Below are 22,617 nucleotides of genomic sequence, written 5' to 3'. Positions count from 1 at the left end.
ACTCGTAGAGTAGCCCTCATAAATCACGCGACATGATCCGCTTTTACACGATGAGTTGAGGGCAACCAACTCGTCGAGTAGGTCTAAGAATATGACTTTAATATTTTAAATTTTATACCTAGGAGTCGGGGTGTTACAATTCTCCCCTACTTGAAGTAGACTTCATCCGCGAAGTCTGCTGCGGTAAAAAAACTCGGCATAAGGCTACCGCATCTCTGCCTCCGGCTCCCACGTCCACTCAAATCCCCTCTGATGCTGCCACTGTACCTTTACCAAAGGTACTTCCTTGTTCCGTAGAACCTTTACCATCCTCTCAAGAACGGCCACCGACCTCTTCATGTAATTCAGGCTCTCATCAACCTAAATATCATCTAATGACACTACCGCCTCCTCATCCGGTATACACTTTCGCAACTGCGAAACGTGAAACATGTTGTGAATTTGACTGAGCTCCTTTGGGTGCTCCATTCCATACGCCACTTTGCCAACCCTAACAATGATCCTGAATGGCCCTATGTATCGGGGACCCAAGTTCTCCTCTTCCTAAAGCGATTCACACCCTTCCAAGGTGAGACCTTTAGGAGTACCATGTCACCCACTTGGAACTCCAGCTTAGATTGGCGTCTGTCAGCGTAACTCTTCTGCCGACTCTGAGCGGTCTGCAGCCGATGTTTGATCTGCTAAATCCTCTCGGTAGTCTTCAAAACTACCTCTGTCTGTCCCATCACCCTGTGACCGATCTCACCCTAACAGACTGGGGTGCGACATATCAGTCCATACAACAGCTCATATGGTGGAGCACCAATACTAGAATGAAAGTTGTTGTTGTAGGTGAACTCTGGAAAGGGTATGTACAAGTCCTAGCTCCCACCAAAGTTAATAATGCAGGCTCTCAACATATCCTCGAGAGTCTGTATGATCCTCTCACTCTGGCCGTCTTTCTGCGGATGATAGATTGTACTGAAGTGCAGTCGCGTGCCCAGCTCCTCGTGGAACTTCTGCCAAAAACGGGTGGTGAACTGAACATCTCGGTCTGAGACAACAGAGACTAGCACCCCATGGAAAGAAATGATCTCATGGATATACAAGTCGGCCAGCTTCTCGGCCGATGAACTCTCCTGTATTGCTAAAAAGTTGGTGCTCTTGGTCAATCAATCCACGATGACCCAAATAGCGTCGAAGCCCTTCGCCGTCTTCGGCAGCTTGGTGACAAAATCCATCGTGATCTATTCCCATTTCCACATGGGAATCTCCAGAGGCTTCGGCTGACCATGCGGCCTCTGATGTTCGTCCTTGACTATCCTACAGGTCAAGCATCTCTCAACATACCATGCAATCTCCATATTCATGCATGGCCACCAGTGACTCAATCGTAGATCCTGGTACATCTTGGTGGCTCCCGGGTGAATAGAGAACCGAGACTTATGAGCCTCCTCCAGAACAATCTGTTTGACCTGACTAGACATCGGAACCCAGACCTGACCATAACGGGTCACTAATCCCGACTGTCCTGCACAAACCAAGTGTTCTCACCCCTAATCTTCTCAAGCTTCCAATTCTCCTGTCGCATACCCTCAACTTGAGCTTCCCTGATCAAGCTCACAAGTGGAGAATCCACTGATATCCTCATATATGTCACTGGAGTAGAAGATCCAGGTGACTTGCGGCTCAGAGCATCTGCAACCACATTCGCTTTACCTGGGTGGTAAAGGATCTCACAATTGTAGTCTTTGACTACATCCAGCCACATTCGCTGTCTCATGTTCAGTTTTGGCTGATCCATGGCGTGTCTCAAACTCTTGTGGTCCATGTATATGGTACAACGGACCCCATAGAGGTAATGTCTCCAAATATTGAGAGCGAATACCACCGCTCCCAGCACCAGATCATGAATAAGGTATCTCATCTCGTGCAGCTTCAACTATCGCGACGCATAGGCCATCATCTCTGCATGAGGACCACTCCTAGTCCCGTGATGGATGCATCACAAAACACTACGAAATTCTCAACTCCCTCCGCGAGAGTCAAGACTGGAGCCTCGCAAAGTCGCTGCCTGAGGGTCTCAAATGCCCTCTGCTGTTCGGGGCCCCACTGGAAATCCACCCCCTTCTTCGTTAGACGAGTGAGGGTACTGCAATCATGGAGAAATATTTTATGAATCTCCGGAAGTACCCTGCCAATCCTAAAAATCTCTTGATATCTGAGGGAGATTTCGGAACCTCCCACTGCATAACCTCCTCGATTTTGGCCAGATCGACCAAAATCCCATCCTAGTTAACGAGGTGTCCAAGGAATTGAACCTCTCGTAACCAAAACTTGCACTTCGAGAACTTGGGATAGAGCCGTTCTCGCCTCAAAACTCCCAATAGCTCCCGAAAATGCACCCCATGCTGCTCTTGGGTCTTGGAGTACACCAAGATATCGTCTATGAACACAATAACCGAGTGATCGGGCATCGGTCTCCGTGAACATGCGGGTGATCTCCGTCACCGTCTCTGTACCATATCTCAAATCCAGAAACTCCTGAGCTAACCTCTCCCACTCGACCCGTGGAATGTAGCGGGCATGAAACATATCTCTGAACTGCTCCCAAGTAATCACATCTCTTTGATCATCAGTATACGATCCAATCATCAACCTCCACCAGTCCTTTGCCCCGAACCTCAGCAGGTTCAGGGCACATCTGACCTTCTGGTCATCAACCTCCACCAGTCCAGTCATCCTCGGGATGCAATACTCTCGACCACAACCATCGGGTTGGAATGCCCCAGTCCGTTGGCTTACACACAAAGCAGTAAAGCCTGAACCACTAATCACACATATGCACATGTACCAGATAATCACATAACAGTCTACAAACAGTCAAATCGATCTACAAATCACTAAGAATAGCAACATCCTATCTACCAGGATATCGATCTAACAGATCATAACAATATAGAAACATCCTATCTACCAGGACACCGATCTAACAGATCATAAAGGCATAGCAACATGCATAACATAATAACAATTCATTGGGTCGGCCTTAGTGCCTTCGAACCGCAAGTACAATGAGGAAAACTCACCTCACAAGTATTGCTGAATCAAGAAGATCAAACCCCACAAATGAGTCATAAGTTCTTTAAATAGGGTGCAAAACCCTGAAAAATAGGGTTTCATAAACAACCATCAACTCGTCAAGTTGGGGTCTTCCAACTCGTCGAGCAGACCTTGAAAGATACTCGGCTTAATATACTTCTACACGACGAGTTGGAGCCTTCCAAATCGTCGAGTTGTCCTAAAACTATAAATAATAAGCTTTTAAATTCATACCTGAAGATTGGGATGTTACATGTATACATAGTTAATCTTGTGTTTAATACATGAATTTTGTTAATTTGTAAATTATAGTTGAAACTCTTTATAGATTCTACAACATCATAAGCAATATATAAAACCATGGACACATATCGATTAAGGTTTCATCCATTTATTATTGATATGGATGAAGTCATCCGCAGATGCTGAAAGTTGAACAACCCACAAATACTCTTCAACGATGGAATGATAGTCCTTTTAATGCATTCTATTAATTACACATGCAATTTGTTTTCTGTATTTGTATTTATTTATATTAAAATTGTATGATTACTTAATGTATTTCAGGCGAAGTATTTTTTTAGGAGAAAATGAAGCAGGGAAATAGTTGCTTCAAGATGCAGCCGACAAGGGACACTTGGATGCAATATTAGTTCTGGGAATGCTGCTGATGGTCGAAGACGGTGAAATGAATTAAGAAGTTCTAATCATGTTGAATAATGCTTACATTAGTACAAGAAGAAGTTGGAATCTGTGACAAACATGTTACAAGGTTCGAAGCCACTTGGTTAGGGAAGGGAGATCAAAGCAGATACAATTCCATGGCTTGCATAAAGGTTGTGCAAATCATCATTCTGTGAGTAGATATGGAAAAGCTTTTAAGCATGAATACAGTTGGTTGTTTAATTGTGATATTTGTTTGTGGGATGCATGGTTGGTTGAGTTTGCTAGGATGTTTGACATTAGTTTAGAGTAGTTATATGATGGTTGTTTGATTTAGACAATTAGTGATGCATATTATATATGTATTTTGGTGTAATGTGAATATATACTTGTAATTTGGTGAAATGTTAATATATATATATATATATATATATATATATATATATATATATATATATATATATACATATTCGTAATTTGGTTTAATATCAATACATAAATGTAATCTATTTTGGATTTGGTAATTAGATTTTGCATTGTGTATGGTATATAGTAAAGTAGTAACTTGATGATGTTAATTTGTTTAAGTTTGATCATTTATTACATCAAGGTAAGTTTCAAAAAGTTTTTTTTTGCTTACCTTTTGAATTTCTATCACTATAATTATTTAAAAACATCAAACATTATTTTTCTTTTTTTTTTTTAATTATTTTGGGGTTACAATTTAGACTTTGAATTTAACACTACAATTTATATATTTTAACTATTTATAAAATAATATTTGGATTTTATTTAAGTTTAATTGAAATTTTGATTTAAGTGGACTATTTAACGTTATATTTGAACTAATAATTTAAGTAGTTCATCCTATTCAAAGTTGTGACTTTATTATGCATGTTATTTAAATTTATTACTCATGTACTACACGGGTTTTAACCTTGTATTGAATAATACCGACCAAATACTTTGACCTAGTATCCATCCACCACATCGAAATCAAGGTTTGTCGAAGGTTCCCTCATACACTCTTTCTTTGAATCTGTGTTCTACATCTCTCAAATTCAATTAAACCATTCTACAAATATTCTTTGCCATTATGAAGTTTTCAAAGTGATTCATCCATTCAAATGAGAAAATTTTGAAGATCAATTCATCAATCGGTCATTAATTTTGTGAAACGATTTGTTGTAAAGGTACCTTTGCAATATTTATTTTGTACATATATATATATATGTACTTCAAATCTCATCTATTAATTTGAAGCAACATTAATGAACATAATATTGTGTTATTTAAATGTATATTTTAATGATTTAACATCATGAACAATACCAATAAAATGTTGATGTATGAAAGAAAAGAAAAATGTTGTTATGTATCGTCTGTTTCCATACAAGAAGTGACAAATTCATAGACTTTGCTACCAGTCAACAAAAGTTCATAAAAAAATAGAATCAAATGCCCATGCATCAAATGTCATAACATACCATAAAGATACCCTAATACTGTTAAGCCTCATTTGTACAAGTCAGGTTTTGTTCAGGAATATTGGTTTTCGGATAAACATGGTGAAACCTCCATTGATGATGACAACACGTCTTTAGGGGTGGATGATTCAAACACAAATGTGAATGAAGGTGAATGTACTTATGGAGAAATGGTCACAGATGGAATGGCTCCTGATTATATTACTAGTAATCCTAAGGAGGAACCAAATGCACTTAATAAAAATTCTTTGATATGCTAGAGGCAGCCGATAAAGAGTTGTGGTCTGGATATAAAAAAAGTCACACAACTGTCTGTTGTAGCTAGACTATTGAATATAAAATCAGAGTATTGCATACCTGAACAAAGTTATGATGCTATCTTCCATTTGATAAATGATGTGTTACCGGAGGAGAATAATATGGTAGGTAGTTTATACGAGAGCAAAAAGTTAATACATGCACTAGCTTTGCCTGTGGAGATGAATGACTGATCCAGGTCTGGATGTATGATATATTGGAGGGGAGACAAAGAGCTTTATCAGTGTAAATTCTATAATGCAGATAGGCACAAACGGTAAAAAATTTGGCCAGATGTTCTTGTGTACCCTTTAATAGAATGCATTACTTTCTTTTGACTCCAAGCTTGAAGAGATTGCATGCTTCAAAAGCTACATCCGCTTCCATGCGATGACACTCCGATGATCATGAACATGATGATGGAGTAATGTGTCATCCATCCGATTCAGAAGCTTGGAAGCACTTTGACAGGAACTCATCCTTCATTTGCAGTAGAAATATGTAATGTTAGATTAGGCCTAAGTATAGATGGGTTTACACCACATGGAGCATTTGGAAAACAATATTCATCTTGGCCTATTATTATAACATTTTATAATTTTCGACCTTTTATGTGCATGAAAAAGCCTTACATGTTTTTGACTGCACTTGTGACAAGACTGTCAAGCCCTAAGCATAAAATAAATGTATTTTTACAACCAGTTGTTGCAGAATTGGAGCAGTTATGGGAAGAAGGCGTATTAACATATGATATATCTTTAAAACAAAATTTTCTTTTACAAGTAACTTTGATGCGGACAATAAGCGATTTTCTAGCATATGCAATGTTGTCAGGATGGTCTACAACAGGTAAGCTAGCATGTCCACATTGTGGGAAACACATACAAGCATCCAGGCTAAAGAATGTTAATAAGATGTGATGGTTTGACTTTCATAGAAGATTTCTACAGGTAAATCACCCATATAGAAAGGATAAAAATAAGTTCAAGAGGAATCGTAAAGTGACATAAGGTCCTCCTCCAAGTAAGAATGTTGAACAAACTTTAAGGGAAATTGAACAATTAGGTTTGGTAGAAGTGACTGAACTAAATGTTGATGATGTAAACAAAGCATGTGGTAATCATGGTTGGAAAAAACATATTTTGGGATTTACCATATTGGTAAACAAACCTCATTAGACATAATTTTGATGTTATGCATATTGTGAAAAATGTATTTGAAAACTTTTTTTTACACTGTAATGGATGTCAAAGTGAACACGAAGGACAATGTAGCAGTGAGAAGAGATCTAAAACTCTATTGTAGGAAGAGAAAAAAAAGAGTCGAAGATGATCAAAGAGCGTACTCTGCTCTAGACAAGAATCAATAGAAAGTCATATGCGAAAGGGTGGAGAAATTGTGTTTCCCCGATTGTATGTTTCTAAATTGGGGAGGTGTGTTGATTTAACCGGGTGTAGACTGTTCGTAATGAAAAACCACGATTGTCATGTTTTTATGCAAAGATTGATGCCAATTGTATTTCGTGAGATGTTACCAAAACATGTGTGAGAAGCATTAATAGAGTTGAGTCTTTTCTTCAAAACATTAACAAGAACAACAATCACAAGAAAAGACATGGAAAGGATTGAAGCCAAGATCCCAATAATTCTATATAAATTAGAGACCATCTTTGTCCTTGGTATTTTTAACTCCATGGAACATTTACCAGTACATTTTCCATACGAAGCGAAGATAGCTGGTCCCGTCCAATATCGGTGGATGTATCCATTTGAAAGGTCTGTAAGCTAATTCAAATCTTCTTTACTATAGATATCTAAATTGACTGAAACAAGATGTGAAAAATAAAGCTCCAGTGGAAGGGTCCGTTGTTAACGTGTAATTTCTTTGTGAAGCATCAATATTTTGCTCTCATTATTTCGAGACTGGTGTCCCCACATGTAATAGAAAGTTCCCTCAAAATGATAATGGGGGATGAGATGGGCAACCTGATGATAACAACGAAATTTTAGATATATTTTCATATCCTGGTCGTCATTATGGAAGATTTGGGAATATAATGTTATCTGATGAGGAATTGCATGATGCCTATACTTACATACTCCTTAACGAAGATAAAATCATACATTACATCAAGTAATTAACATATACTTCACTTTTAATTATAATAATCGTTTGTTGTGTAATTGCTCTGAATAACATTTACATGCATGATTTTGTTTATTACATCATAGTAACTTTCAAAATGTTATTTAAATGGTAATACAAAATATTTGAATGAAATTATTGGGGATATGGATGATTAGGAGCTTGTAGCTGAAATTGAGAAGAACTTTGCGGTGTGATTTTAAAACTATGTGAGTGTTAATTTTTTTTTTATTATTTTTTGTTATGGTTATAATTAAATCTAATTAAGTGCTTTATCATTTGTCATATAGGAATGTAAGATCCGGATAAAGAACAAGTATATATTTGACCTTTCCAAAATGCCATTCAAAAAAGTGAAATTATATAGTGTATACTTTGTCAATGGTTACAAGTTTCATATAGAAGCTCATGGTCTGAACAAATCAACAATCAATAGCAAATTGTGTGTTAGTAGCCAATGAGGTGATTATTACGGTAAGATAGAGGAAATTTTAGAAGTCGAGTACCCTAGTTACCTAATTAAAACCACAGTTTTTTTTAAATGTCATTGGTACGATCGAACACCGAACATAGGAGTTAAGGTTCACAAACAATATAGCTTGGTCAAGATAAAAGTCAAAGAAAATACAACAAGTTCGAGCCGTTTATTTTAGCCATGCCAGCCACTAAGGTGTGTTACATTCCTTACCCAAGTTTGAAAACAAACAAATCGGACTGGTGGGCTGTATTTAAAGTTAAACCTCGTGGTTGGATTGATGTACGTGAAAATCATCCTTAGAAAGACGTTGCTTACCAAGAAGATGAAGTTGAATCAAATGAAATCATTATACCAACTACAGTCGATACATACATTTATGATGATCACGACATGTCAAGCAGCAGTTCAGATAATGAAAATAACATTCATGAAGAAGGTGAAAGTGATGAGGACGATAATGATGGTATTCCTAACAGCGATGGTAGTTATGAGTATAGTACATCGAGTAATGAAAAACAAAAGGAGGAAGAAGAATTGGAGGAGGAAGATATTGATTATATGTTTTTGTTTCTTTATATAAGGATAGTTATATTGTCTAATTTTTAGTTTTTGTATGCGAATTAGTAAATGTGATGTTATGTATTAGTTCCCTTCATGAGAATTAAATAAAATGAAATTTTATCATTCTTTGGTACATTGAAAGCATTTACTAAAAGGGGACATTTGTTTTTGACAATGTTGCAGAAGGCCTTGGCGGCCGATTAGTCGCTTGGCGGCCTTCAACACATTACGATTAGGGTGTTTGGCGGAAATTGCTCAAAATCGTTCAAACTCAAGCTTAGCGGTCTCGGCGGTCACAGGGGGAAATATTTAAAAAATTCAAAATTTATTTTTCAAATATTAGACCAAAATTTTAAATTTTCAAAATTTTAAGTTTTCAAATTTTAAAATATTATACTAAAATTTTCAAAATTACAAAATTTAAAACTTACAATTTTCAAATACTTAATTTTTTAGGAAATATTAATTCTTTAAATAATTTTATTAATAATTTACGGTCCCCGTTTAATCCCAGCCTAGTCCGTAATCGCTTATCACCGGTCGACCGCCGAACGCCGAACGATTTTTATAACCTTGGTTTCTGAGATATTTGTATGTACAATATTTTCAATAAATATCTAATTAAGTAATCGTTTATGTTATAATACCTTTTCATTACATTGAAATGGTAAAAAAAAATATTCAAGATAACATAAACATAATAACAAATGTTTATTCTTTCATTATTACTATTAAATACATATAAAATGCAATAAGAGAAACAAAATATATTACAAATTCAAAAACATATCATTCAAACCATAGCTTACCAAATCCATTGATCATAGTAACAATTCCTTCATTGATCATAATAACGATAAGAAAATTAATTAAGCATACAACATCCCAACAAAGAAACAAACCAAACACAACAACATGAACTTGATAATTCCAACTTTACCACCATCGACTCGAGGGCCATTGCCATGTTCATTAGTATATTGAATAACAACTTGAGTCGGGGTTTCATTGACATGATAATCAACAGGAGCGTTGGGGGGGGGTATCTAAAATGATATCTTCACCATTGGCTTGAGCTCTCAACCCGTACATCTTGTCTGTATACCACTTGTTTGATAGTTGTGGGTCAATCCAACGATAAATACCATAATTTATATATTCATCATTGTAGTTTGTGCAACCAAGGAACATTCGTCCATGGTTTATTAGCAGCTATACCATCCACATTCCAACCAGATGTCCACATCCGCACAGCCTCACGTTACTGCTTGAAGACGAAGCATCGATTTTCCCTAATTTATCTTCTTCCGCTTGTGGGTTTGCGAATATGGGAGTCAGATTGGACACTTTATTTATGCAAATAAATTCCATAATATGGCACTATAATTAATGTAAAATACTTTACAAAAAATTAATTCCTTGCAAAATTGGTAACTAAAGTTGCAACATATTATTGCTCAATACTAAAAATTCCATGAGTTTTATTGTCGTTGCAAATTTCAATAGATAAATACTTATGAATATGAACTACTTCTTATCAATGTTGCTATGGAATTTAATTTTGTAACATATGTCATCACAAATTAACAAGAATTTTTTTCCAAAGCAAAACAAGCAAAGGAAATGAAATTCCATAGCAAAATTCCCTAGCAAATACCTACAAATGGTACTTCCGTAGCAAAACATCTATGAAATTGTTTTTTGTTGAAAAATTACGTTGCATATTAACCACGATAATTAATTTCATAGCAGTCGTACAACGGAATGTGTATTCGTAAAAAATGTTGTTGGAAAATTGTTACATATGTTTTTTCCATAGAAATATCGGTAGCATAATAACAACGGATATGGAGTCTGTAGCATTTTCCTTTGCAATTCCCATGCTCGCTACCGGAAATAAATCTTATAGACAATGTGGTAGCAACCTTGCTATGGAACGACATTCCATAGCACGATCTATTGTAGATTAACAACACAAATACATTCCATAGCCCCCTTCCCTAGCAAAAATCGTGTTTTTCTTGTAGTGCATGGTATTATACTTTAAATGCATCCTGTACACTAAGCCTTACGCATCACGTTTAACATAGTAGATTTCCCTTCCCAAGAATAGCTACCTACATCAACATTTACATCAAATTAGGGCTACATGTCTCGTACTCCTTCTAATTAACTTAGCATGACACTTCCCAATGTGTTGAGTAGTATATATCATATGAATCATGCTTTTAGTAGTACGTTTCCCTTTTCCTAAAATAGTTACACATAACACTGTGTTACATCAAATTACTCTATGTGCCACATCATCCTTGATGTATATATTCATGTCCAATTTGACATGTTACCTTTGTAATTTCCCATTTCATGACAATTAAGTTATATTCAGCATTCCAGTTCATACCAACTAAAGTTCCATAATTTCAAATTTTTATCATTCTTGGACCAAAACACCCTTTTGACATAAACATTACATCTTTATCATATTGCTACAACTTTTAGGGTCGTTATAGAAGTGATATGTGCAATATTCATAGAATTAGTCCTCAATATGATGTACCTGAATTCATACTATGGGTATTATTGTATAAGTATCAGTCAGAACTGACTGACTAGGATTGGTCACAATAGGGTAGTAAAACGGTTGTTCTGGTAGACATGCAATAAATATGTCTGATTTTCAATTGTCTTTGGATAAACTTAAACATACAATAACAATCAAACTAACAACATTATACTTTTTTGGCTTGACAATATCGCTATTATAAAATGGGGCTCCTTTTCCCTAGAGCTTGTTTTAATGTTTTGACATTTGATATCCTTAGGGTATGCTAAGGTTATCGACGAGTACACAAGATTTATCGATAATGATTGTCATTGAGGTTGTCCATGAGGTAATGCAACAAGTGTTGATGACTAAATTTAACCTAAATAAATAGTGTCCCAACTAAAAGTTTGTTAGATTATAAATTAATAAATTAAGTGGATATAAGTGTTGTCAATAAGGATAAAATGATAAAAAGAAACAAAGTTAGAGCTTTGGTAAGCCATCGAGATGAAAGTACAAAAAATCCATTTAAAAGTTAGAACATGAAATATATATAACACACACTAAAAATAAAAAAAGAACCAACTCAATTGGTTAGGAAATGAGTAAGTCACAAGTTTGCAAAATCAAAAGAAGACTACTATGAATTTTAAAGGTTTTAAGCTATTTGGGAGTATGAACATGGAAGGGTTCTATCTCAAAATCTATTTTGATTTGGTAAATGTTTCAAAATGAAGAAATTGTAATACATACAAAAATAAAGGCATAGGAAAAAGAATCATGTCATCTAAAATCAATATGAAGATGATATGACTTAGTGAAAATGGCCAAAAAGTGGCAACAATGGGTAAACACCCATTTTTTGGGTTAATAACTAAATTAAGAAAGAATTAGACAAACTTGTGTAAGTGTAAGTTGTTAAGATTATTATCATCGTTTTTTGTAGATATAAAATGTATGAAATGTGGAGTTCATACACTTGAGTTATAACAGTGCAAAGATGGAAGAAAAGTTGTAACAAGTTAGAAAACTGAAATATGTGATGCATGATTTATGGAACATGACAAAACGCTAAGGAAAAATGCAGTGCATCTATAAACGGATGCAAGGCACATGAACTCACGTACTAGAGGCATTTTTTCCAAATCTTTGTCCAACAAGTATATTTGATTCCTCATATTGTGACACATGTATTCCATTATTACAACACCAATGAATCACTAAATTAACACCATTATCTGTCATTTTGATCTTATTACTCTTAAGAACATCTCTACAACTCTCTTTAAAGCTTCATTTGGTGTTCATGAGAAAATGTTCTGGAAATTACTCAAGATTTCAAAAGGATATCATCATGCAGCTAAGAAAATCAAGGTACTCTCTCTCTCCCTCTCTCTCTCTCTCCATCTATCTATCTCTTAAGAATTCTATGAGGTTTATTGAAGATCATCATGAACCTTAATTTCTCCAAGTGCTTAAATGTTCATATTAGTATGAGATAATAACCATTATGATTAATATGTTATCAAGGGATATTAACATGTTTTGTCCATGGATCATTGATATATAATCATGACGCAAGTACTAATTCATAATCTTTTGTGATAATCATTAATAAATTTGGATTGTTGAAAGCTAAGAAGATTAAAAGAAGAAGCACCACAAGGGAATCAAGGATTAACTACTATCAAGTGATAAGAAATAACGTGCAACTTCAAATAATGAGTTTTTGACGACTATGTAAATGTGTTCATGAATTTTTATTGTAATATTATATATGTTGGAATTAGCATAAGATTAGTGATAATAAGTAAGTTTCTTTATGAACTATTATGATATTGTATTTCTCTCATGTTGGCATGTTAACACAAGCTTCTTACACTATATTACAAAATTTGTTTATCCTCTTTCATACTAGCTATGAAGTAGTCCTATTATATCACCAATGTAGTTAAAGGGTTTTGGTATGGGATAAAATGTTAGATATTGTAATTTTATCATATATGTTCATGAGTTGTCAAGGCATTGAAGTAAGAACTCTTAAGTTGTAAAGGCATTGAAGTAGGAACTCTTATGGAATGAATTCCATAAGAGTTGAAAAGATTTAAGACCAAAAGAAAGGAAATAAGTATGGTTGATACCTAGCGAGCTCTACAAGGTACTGAGATGAGTACATGTGGAATTTTCAAAAGTACGTCGAAAAATAAGATTTTGAAGCATGATTATATCTATTTTGACATGATGAAATGTTTATCATTATGCATATGTTTATAAAGATCCATGCTTATTTATACATGTTATATATGAAAGTTCTTGATTTAATGATATGATTTTGAAAAGTATTGGAAAAAAATTTATACATTTGAGAGTCATTTTTTATGATTTAATCCATGATTGATTTCTGTTCGGACCATAAGAACACAAAATAGGTAACACATGAGGATCTACTGAGATGGTACCTCCATGCGCAAAGTAGAGGACTTGATCATGTTGACTCGTACACAAGAAGACGCTAACCTTGGCTGGAGCAGGTGAACCCCTAGTAGTTCTAGTGACCGGGCTAGTTCAAGGTACCCTGGCAGTCTTGTCAATTCTTAGTTGGACCAGGAGAACCGTGGAAACCTTAGTATGTCACACTATGTGAACTAGGGGCATCCTAGCAATCTTGTATGCTTTAAATGGTTTTAGTAGATGTAGTTATGATTGTTTATGAAAGCTTCAATTTAAATATTTATAAATGTTAATTTCCGAGTTTATATCTTGTTAACTTGAAACACATGTATCTCACGAGACTATTGTCTTACATATTTTGTTTTTGAAATGTGCTATGTAATTAGGTTTGTAAGCTAATGACTAGAAAAGTTTACTAGTGAAGACTTTTGGAAGATTTAGAATAGTCTTTGGGTTATATGATCATTTCCATTTATTATGGTTGCTATATTAGTTTTGTAACACCAATTATTAGTAAACTCTGATAAACTTTTGAAGGATTTTGTGAAACCATATTTTGAACATGACTTAATGTCATGTTAAATGTACAACCATGGTAATTTAAAATGGTTCTAAAAGTACAAGTGTTACAAATAGATTTTTAGAAATTATTTGTCTATGTTTGCAGATATATAACTACTTTTACGAGTTAAATGGCAATACTGATTTTTCCATAAGGAGGGAGGGGGGGGGGGGGGGGGGCTTTGGTAACCTCACACCTTATGTTGAGTTACAAGTGTCAAGCTTTGTCATGTATCGAGTTGTATACTGAATTAAAATTATGAACCCTCTATTGTTTCCTCCTTAATGGTAACTGTCAAACGATGTAGCGGTGGTGTTACCCCTTTTGTAACATAAATATCTTTTTTTAAGTGTGTGTCGAAGACAAATATTTCAAACATCATAAACCATCCTATTTTGGAGCATACAAAATACGACTTCCCAATATCCAAATATCGAGTGTCATATTTACATGGAAATAACTTGTTATAAAAAAACATAATGAAAACTAATTCAACTCAAATGAAGCCTGTATGCCAAAATTATGAATGATCATAGTTGGCTAGCTTTTACATATTTTTCACCAATTATCCTCTTTGGAGCTAAAAAAATATGGTTTCCCATCCTCCAAATTATTAGTGTGGTATGCCCACAAATAGACCTTCTTACAAATAACATAATAAAAAAAATTCAGTCAAAATGAATTTCGTATGAAAGTTACGAAGGTTCAAAGTTTGGAAAAAAAACTTGATTTTTGCAAGCGACTTCATTTTTCATGGATGAATGTAGGGGTGAGCATTTGGACCAGACCGGTTATGGAGAATTTTGTGGACCATGGATCGGACCGGATGAGTCGTGTCTGTGTCCGGGTCCAGGTCCGGGTTTTCCGGTTCTTGGACTCGTTTGGACCAATACAACTTTAATTGCATTGAGTATAAATCATTAAAATAAGGTTTTGGGTTTCATAGAACTCGTTAAAACAACTATGTTGAGTTTGATACGATAAAACTTGTAAAAATGATTACGTTTCCGTTTCATGCATAACTTGCAAAATTAATTTTCCAAATAAAAGCAACTAACATATAAATCAAGTTTACCAACAAAAGTTAACAATCATAAGACAAACATACAAAAGTATTACCGTAACACCAAAAATCATAGTTTAAACTTTAAAACCAATCAAACTAACAAACATCATAAACTCATAATCTAATCTTGCATTGGCCTCTTCCCCATATCATTGTCTATCTAACATGTTTAAAGCTTGTGCAATCTCTACATAAACACAAATGAAAATGTTGTTAGTATTTAATAAAAAGTAATAATTGTATAAAAAAAGAACAAAGATTGTAATTTTTTACCCTAAGCTATATCATCATCGTTCAAGATGTCATCAACATTGTCAATTTGATTTGTAGACTTTCTCACCCAATCTTGGGTGCATAACAAAGCTTTAACTCTCAAAGTCGATAAACTAGTCTGGTACTCACTTACAACTCTACCACATGTGCTAAACGCAGACTCGGATGCCACACTTGAGATTTGTATCGCCAATATGTCTAACAAAAAAGAATTCAATTGTAACAACATTAATTTATAAAGAAACTATGAAAGACTAAAAAAAAAGTAATCACCTTTCGCCATCCGAGCAACTGTCGGGAACCTAATCGCGTTTAGTCTCCACCACCCGAGAATTGAAAAATCTTTTTTATAATTAACTATATTCTCTTTCAAATAAGTTCAAAACTCATTATCTGTTAGATCTGAGTTGCTACCCCCGTACAAAGAAAATCACCGAAAAAATCGTTATCATCATCAACATCAATGACTTTTTGACTCGCTTCTTATTAAGATGATCCACTGTTGTCAAATCGTTTCAAGTAGGTCATAAATATATTCTGCATCCTATTCTCAATCTCTCGGACCATTTGACGTGCTTTGATGTCTATGTCCGCGGGGGTCAATGGCGGTTCCATCACTTCCATGTACCCGATCATTTTCTTAAAAGCATGTAACAAAAAAGCTGATTTGGTGGTAGGATCAAGTAAAACCGCAAAGTACATAAAATCGTTCATCTTGTTGTATGCACCCCAATACTTGTCGTATTTCGTCTTCATGTCTTTTAACATTTCGAGAAACATTGGTTAGGTTGACTAGTTTCTTAAATGTATGTCCACATCTAAGACTTCTCAGATAAAAAGATTTCCCAAAGGTTTTGATGTAGCCGAAACAAGCTTTGTTTTTGTCTTGAATTTTTCAAAGAACTTCACCATTTCGGTTACATCTTCAAAGTCATAATTTTCCAGTACTCTACTAAGATCTCCTTCATATGATTTATCTGTCAAAGATACATAAAATTCAAAATTATAGTCTAAAATAATATCTAAAAAGCTTAAATATTTCAGCTTTGATAGCTAAACTTTGAAGGATTGTGACCCACTGAATATAATACCAAAATCAACAAAATTATAGTCTAAATTCATCTACAAAATGGAAAATAAATGTCGTAAAAAACCACATGTTAATCCGACTTAAAACGAAAGAGTTATGGTTGTTTAAATATTTTCACATATTACAAAATTTTAAAAATATTGCTGAAAAGCTGAAAATTTCTAGCTTTGATAGCTTAACTTTGAAAGACTAGAACTTATTGAATATAATACCAAAATCAACAAAATTATAATCTAAATTCATCTACAAACTGTGAATTAAACGTTGGAAAAAACCACGTGTCAATCCGACTTAAAACAAATGAGTTATGGTTGTTTAAAAAATTCCACAGATTACAAAATTATTAAAATGTTGATGAAAAGCTGAAATTTTTCAGCTTTGATAGCTCAACTTTGAAAGACTATAACTCATTGAATATAATACCAAAATCAACAAAATTATATTCTAAATTCATCTACAAACTATAAGTTAAACGTTGGTAAAAACCGCGTGTCAATTTGACTTAATACGAATGAGTTATAGTTGTTTAAAAAATCCCACAGATTACTAAATTTTTAAAAATATTGCTGAAAAGCTGGAATATAACATAAAAATAAATATTACCTCTTAGGCCAAATTCCATAAACGCCTCTCATAATTGGTATGCGGACTTCAATAACTCGAAAGTCGAGTTCAATCGGGTAGGGGCGTCACCACATAGAAACTTCTTTGTTTGTAAGCTACAATCTTTCATTGCCTTCTTGAACTTGTTTGTTCTTTGTGGTGACAATCTAATATACCGTACCGCCTTTTGGATACACTCAAAATGATAGCTTTGGTATTTAGTCCATCCTTTACGATAAGGTTTAAAATGTAGGCCATACACCTAACATGGAAATGCTTTCCATCATCGTAAAGATTGGGCAACTTTTTGACCAAAAAATCAATTGCCTTGTCGTTTATAGCAACGTTTTCTAAGGTAATGGTCATGACATTTTTCATTCCCCATCCACGAATACAATCGAGTAATTATCGGCCCATATCCTCTCCCTTATGGCTATCTATCTCCCGAAAGTTTATAATTCTCTTGTGCATTATCCAATTCTCATCTATGAAGTGAGCTGTGACCACCATGTAAGTAGTCCTTTTACAAGAAGATGTCCAAGTGTCCGTTCTCAAATGTATAGCGGTGTTTGGGTTACTTAAAAATTGAAGCATTTTGGTACTTTCTTCTATGTAAAACTTGGAAACATTCCGGGATATCGTATGTCTAGATGGCAACACGACCTTAGCATTAAGTGTGTTGGTGTATTCTACAAAAGCCTCGTTTTCAACGAACTTGAAAGGTAGTTCGCCTACCACAAAAAGGTTAAGTAATGCTTTTTTGATCCTAGCGTCGTCGTGTTTCCATGTTTTAACACTAGTCTCCCCCATTTGATTCATTCTTTAGATTCAATTTGGTTTGAGTTTGATCTTGTAGCTTATTCGGGTTTTTTTGATACCTACCTACGTGTTTGAGTAAACTAGAAGTCCTATTTCTTTCCACATCAGCCTTTAGTAGTCTTTAACACCAATGACATTTTCCATATCTTCTTTTGACACCATCATCCTCTTCTATCATAACTTTATCAATTGTGTCCCAACAAGAGGATGTTTCTTTGCCTTTTTTTGTGACTTGTTTTCGTTTTCCCATTTGTTTTTTTTTTTTCCGTTAGTTAAAATTTGATTGATCATCTTTTTCGGAATCGTCAACTAAATTAATTTGTGGTGTATTCTCAATAAATTCCTCTTCATCAACATTCGTAACCTAGTTTACATATAGTCACAACAAAAATATTTTCACAATTAATCAACAAAATATAGCAACATACTTTATAACTTTCAACAAAAATTAACATAATATAACCAAAAATCATAACCCTAGTTTACATACAATAATAAAAAAAACTTTTTGACAACAAATAACCTAAATATAACAACATACTTCATGACATTCAACAAAAATTAACAAAAATCATCAAAAAAATCGTAACCTTAGTTTACATATAGTCACAACAACTTTTTCACAACTAATCAACAAAAATATAGCAACATACTTTATAACTTTCAACAAAAATTAACGAAATTCAACCAAAAAACGTAACCATAGTTTACATACAAGCACAAAAAAAACCTTTTGACAACAAATAACCTAAATATAACAACATACTTCATGACATTCAACAAAAATTAACAAAAATCAACAAAAAATCGTAACCCTTGTTTACATATAGTCACAACAACAACTTTTTCACAATTAATCAACAAAATATAGCACCATACTTTATAACTTTCTACAAAAAATTAACAAAATTCAACCAAAAATCGTAACCGTAGTTTACATACAATCACAAAAAATAACTTTTTGACAACAAATAACCTAAATACAACAACATACTTTATGACATTCAACAAAAATTAACAAAAATCATAACCCTAGTTTACATATAATAACAATAATTTTTTTTGACAAGAATTCAACTAAATATAACAACATTCTTTGTTAATTCAACAAAATTTAACAAAAAAGAACCAAAAATCGTAACCATTACTTGAGTTTCATCATCATCATCTCCAATCCAATTAGCATTCCGGATTTTTGATTCCATTACTTCTAAATCGACACTTGAGTAGTTTGAGTTTCACAGAAATCGATTTTGACTTGAGAGAGGGAGAAGCCAAGAAGGTTGAGAACTTGAGATCGTTGAGACTTAAGAGAACTAGGAAGGAACAAAACTTGTAAAATCGAGACTTGCCACTTGCGAGGTTGAGACTTGGAGAAGGGTTACGTCCGAGTTCACGCTAGGATTGTGATGATCGAAGATATCTTTCTTTGCATGTTACGTAGTTATGGGTAGGGAAGAAAACTCTAAGCCGTCGAAGACTCAAAGCAAAGCCGACTAAATTGATTTTTTTTAAGCGGGTCCAACCGGTTTTAAACCCCGAGAAAAACCTGACCGAACCGGGAAAAAAACCGGACCGGTTTTGATGAAATCTTAGAACCGGCCCGGGGGTCCAAAAAACCGGTCCGGTCCGATTAGTTTCCATTAAAATAGATTTTTGTGCACCTCTATCATGTACCCATAAAGAAAGACATGAAAAGCACAATAACAAAAGTACAAGGAACTAACCAGATAATTAAGATGATATGTATGTCAAATAATAAGGGAACAAACTACAATCGAATTCAACTAGCAAATGATATTTGATACCTAATATAACGTTAAAATTGTAAAAACCTGATTTCTATTCTCTCTCAATCTGGATTGTAACATGACTGATATTGTATTCCCTCTTTATGTAGTCAACAACCTTATCCAGCACCATATCAGCATTAGTTTCACGCCTAATCTTTACATGGCAAGCTAACAAAACTTTCCCAACGGTAATTGCCCATATATGCAATTCATGGATTGCAACCACTTCATTAATCTCACATAGACCTCTTTCTAGGCTTGTTGCATCTATCTCTCTTGGTGTACTTTCCATCAAAACCTCTAGAATGTCACGCAACATGTTGATAGTTGTATACAACACTACAATTGAGAATAAAAGGGTGCATATGGGATCAACAAGTGTCCATTTAGGGTTATACCATATAGCTGCAGCACCCATCATTACACCAACACTCTGAATGGAATCCCCAAGAACATGAAGATAAGCACCATGAACATTTATATTACTCCTCTTCTTTGCTTTGTTCTCATCTGTATTCAACAGAGGCTGGATATGATCTTCATGTTCATCATGACGACTTTCATTATGGTGATGATGGTGGTTGTGCATTGTTGCGACACTTAATCTATGGACGTGGAGACCCTCAGCATCATCTTCGTGTCCATGCGTATGCCCATGGTGTCCATGATAATGTGCATGGTCATGGCCGAGTATAAAAATCAAGAACATGTTAACAAGTAAACCGATAAAAGCAATTACAAACATAAGAGTGCCTTGAACCTCGACTCTACCATGGAGGAGTCTATCTATAGCTTCATAAACAAGGATCCCAGTAAGAAGCCATATCATTTGGATCGAGACAAGAGTTCCAAGTATCTCAATCCTGAAAAACCCGAAAGATTGACGAGGTGTAGCTTCCCATCCCGAAGCCCACACAGAGAATAACGAGATTGTAAAAGCACCAACATCGGACAACAAATGAGCAGCGTCTGTCAAGATTGCAAGACTGTTTGCTTTACTTCCACCAATCACTTCTACCACCATGAAAATGAAACACACTACAACTCCACCCAACAGCTTCCACATGGATGAAACACGTTCTTCTGCATCCTTAATACTGGTTTTAGCATCAGAAAATCCGCAGGATGATCCTGCACAAACTTTACTCCTAACATAGCTGTTCTCTATGGATGGTGCATCTGCTATGATGTCAATAGTGCCATGACCATGTTCATGATCCATCTGTAAATGTAAAACATATATCGCAGATAAGTAACATTGTATATTTACAATGCATGATCTTACATTCTAATAGTTTACATTCAAACAATGAAATACAACAGTAGCAGCAGCATTACATAGTAATCTATTTGAAGTTTTTAGAGTCCAAATACAATAAAGATCTCTGGTTGCTGAAACTAGAACATGTTCCCACCAAAACAAAGAGAGAAATAATCAAGGGCACCAAAGTGATGATGAAACAGGGTCTATAGTGGATTTATTTTCGGGTAGAGGGGAGCAAGATCTCGCTACAAGATTAAGAAAACAAAGAGGCAGAAGATTGGGACAAATTCACAAACAAGTGTGTAGATCTATATGATTTTACGATTATTTTATATGGAAACTATCTACGAGAAACAATATAATATACCAAAAGGGTAAAATATATAGATTGTCATAGACGTGGGTATCCGGGGAAACAATGCAAAATGATAGTTTTGGTGCATGTGATTATTGAGCGAAATGGAACAGAGATACGAAGAATATATGCATGATTCAAGAATCTTGATTGTAGAAAAGATGGAAAAGAAGGGTTTACCTTTTTGAAATTTATGAAACTTGTACATATGCATGGATGAATGATCGAGATGTAAACAAGAATGACGGTGTGTTTAGATCATCGGAAGGCTCTTTTGTAAGTTCTTTCAAGCCCCTCTCAATTCTCAAAACAATTTTGAAGCCACATAGGCTTTGGGTCTTTCAAGTATTTCATATGAAAGTCCCACCTTCATTATAACAACAAAAAATATACTATATTTTTTAATTTAATATTATATGGAACAAACTAATTACTCCTAATAATAATTATTATTACGATATTGATATATTATCTATTAAAAAATGTTTAATGTATAGTTTTTTAGTATTTTTAATTATTTTTTATATTATAAAACAAGTTAAAATGTAATAATATAAACAGGGTTGGCCTTTATGTCGTGAAGCTTGTGCAGTGGGCCAGTTGGATGGTACATGACCCAAGGTTTTAAAGGGCTTATTCATATTAAATATTTATTAGGGAGGACTCCGAAGCGAAGCATAAAAGGAATCTAATTTTAAACTTCCAATCATTTTTTTTTTCAAAAATCATTGGTTCACCAAAGTATATCTATTATGGTCGGGCTTCATCATAATTTGAGTTTTATTATTTGAAATTGAAATTGGGTTAATTAAGGTTTGTTTACTATTTTTGATTTTGTTTAAAAGATAATCAAGGTTTCAATGCTGATGTATGCTGGAATTTGTGAATTGGATTATGGTTTTTTTTATCATCATTTTTGCAATTAACCCAATTTAGTCTAGTGGGCCGTTAGTAATGAACTTGATTTATGCAAATTAATTAGCTTCAATGGTTTATATTCGTAAATATTGAACTTGATTTATACAACTTAATTAGCTTCAATGGTTTATGTTCTTAAATATTGTAATTTCACTTTGGTTGTCTC

At 34.4% G+C, this 22,617-nt stretch overlaps 1 pseudogene across 1 annotated transcript; it reads right to left on the bottom strand.

Moving 5' to 3' along the window:
- Positions 1–19,865: 19,865 nt before the first annotated feature.
- LOC145058635 (metal tolerance protein A1 pseudogene) lies at positions 19,866–21,837 on the bottom strand (annotated as a pseudogene). Its single transcript, XR_013686443.1, has 2 exons — positions 21,714–21,837; positions 19,866–21,136 (listed from the first exon to the last, which is right to left on the bottom strand). The product of XR_013686443.1 is annotated as a metal tolerance protein A1 pseudogene (transcript).
- Positions 21,838–22,617: the final 780 nt, after the last annotated feature.

The sequence above is a fragment of the Lactuca serriola genome, chromosome 6 (assembly GCF_051521515.1).
Source record: "Lactuca serriola cultivar US96UC23 chromosome 6, Lser_US96UC23_V15, whole genome shotgun sequence".
NCBI lineage: Eukaryota > Viridiplantae > Streptophyta > Magnoliopsida > Asterales > Asteraceae > Lactuca > Lactuca serriola.
The sequence above is the reverse complement of the archived record's forward strand: the minus strand, read 5'-3'. Positions and strand labels throughout refer to the sequence as shown.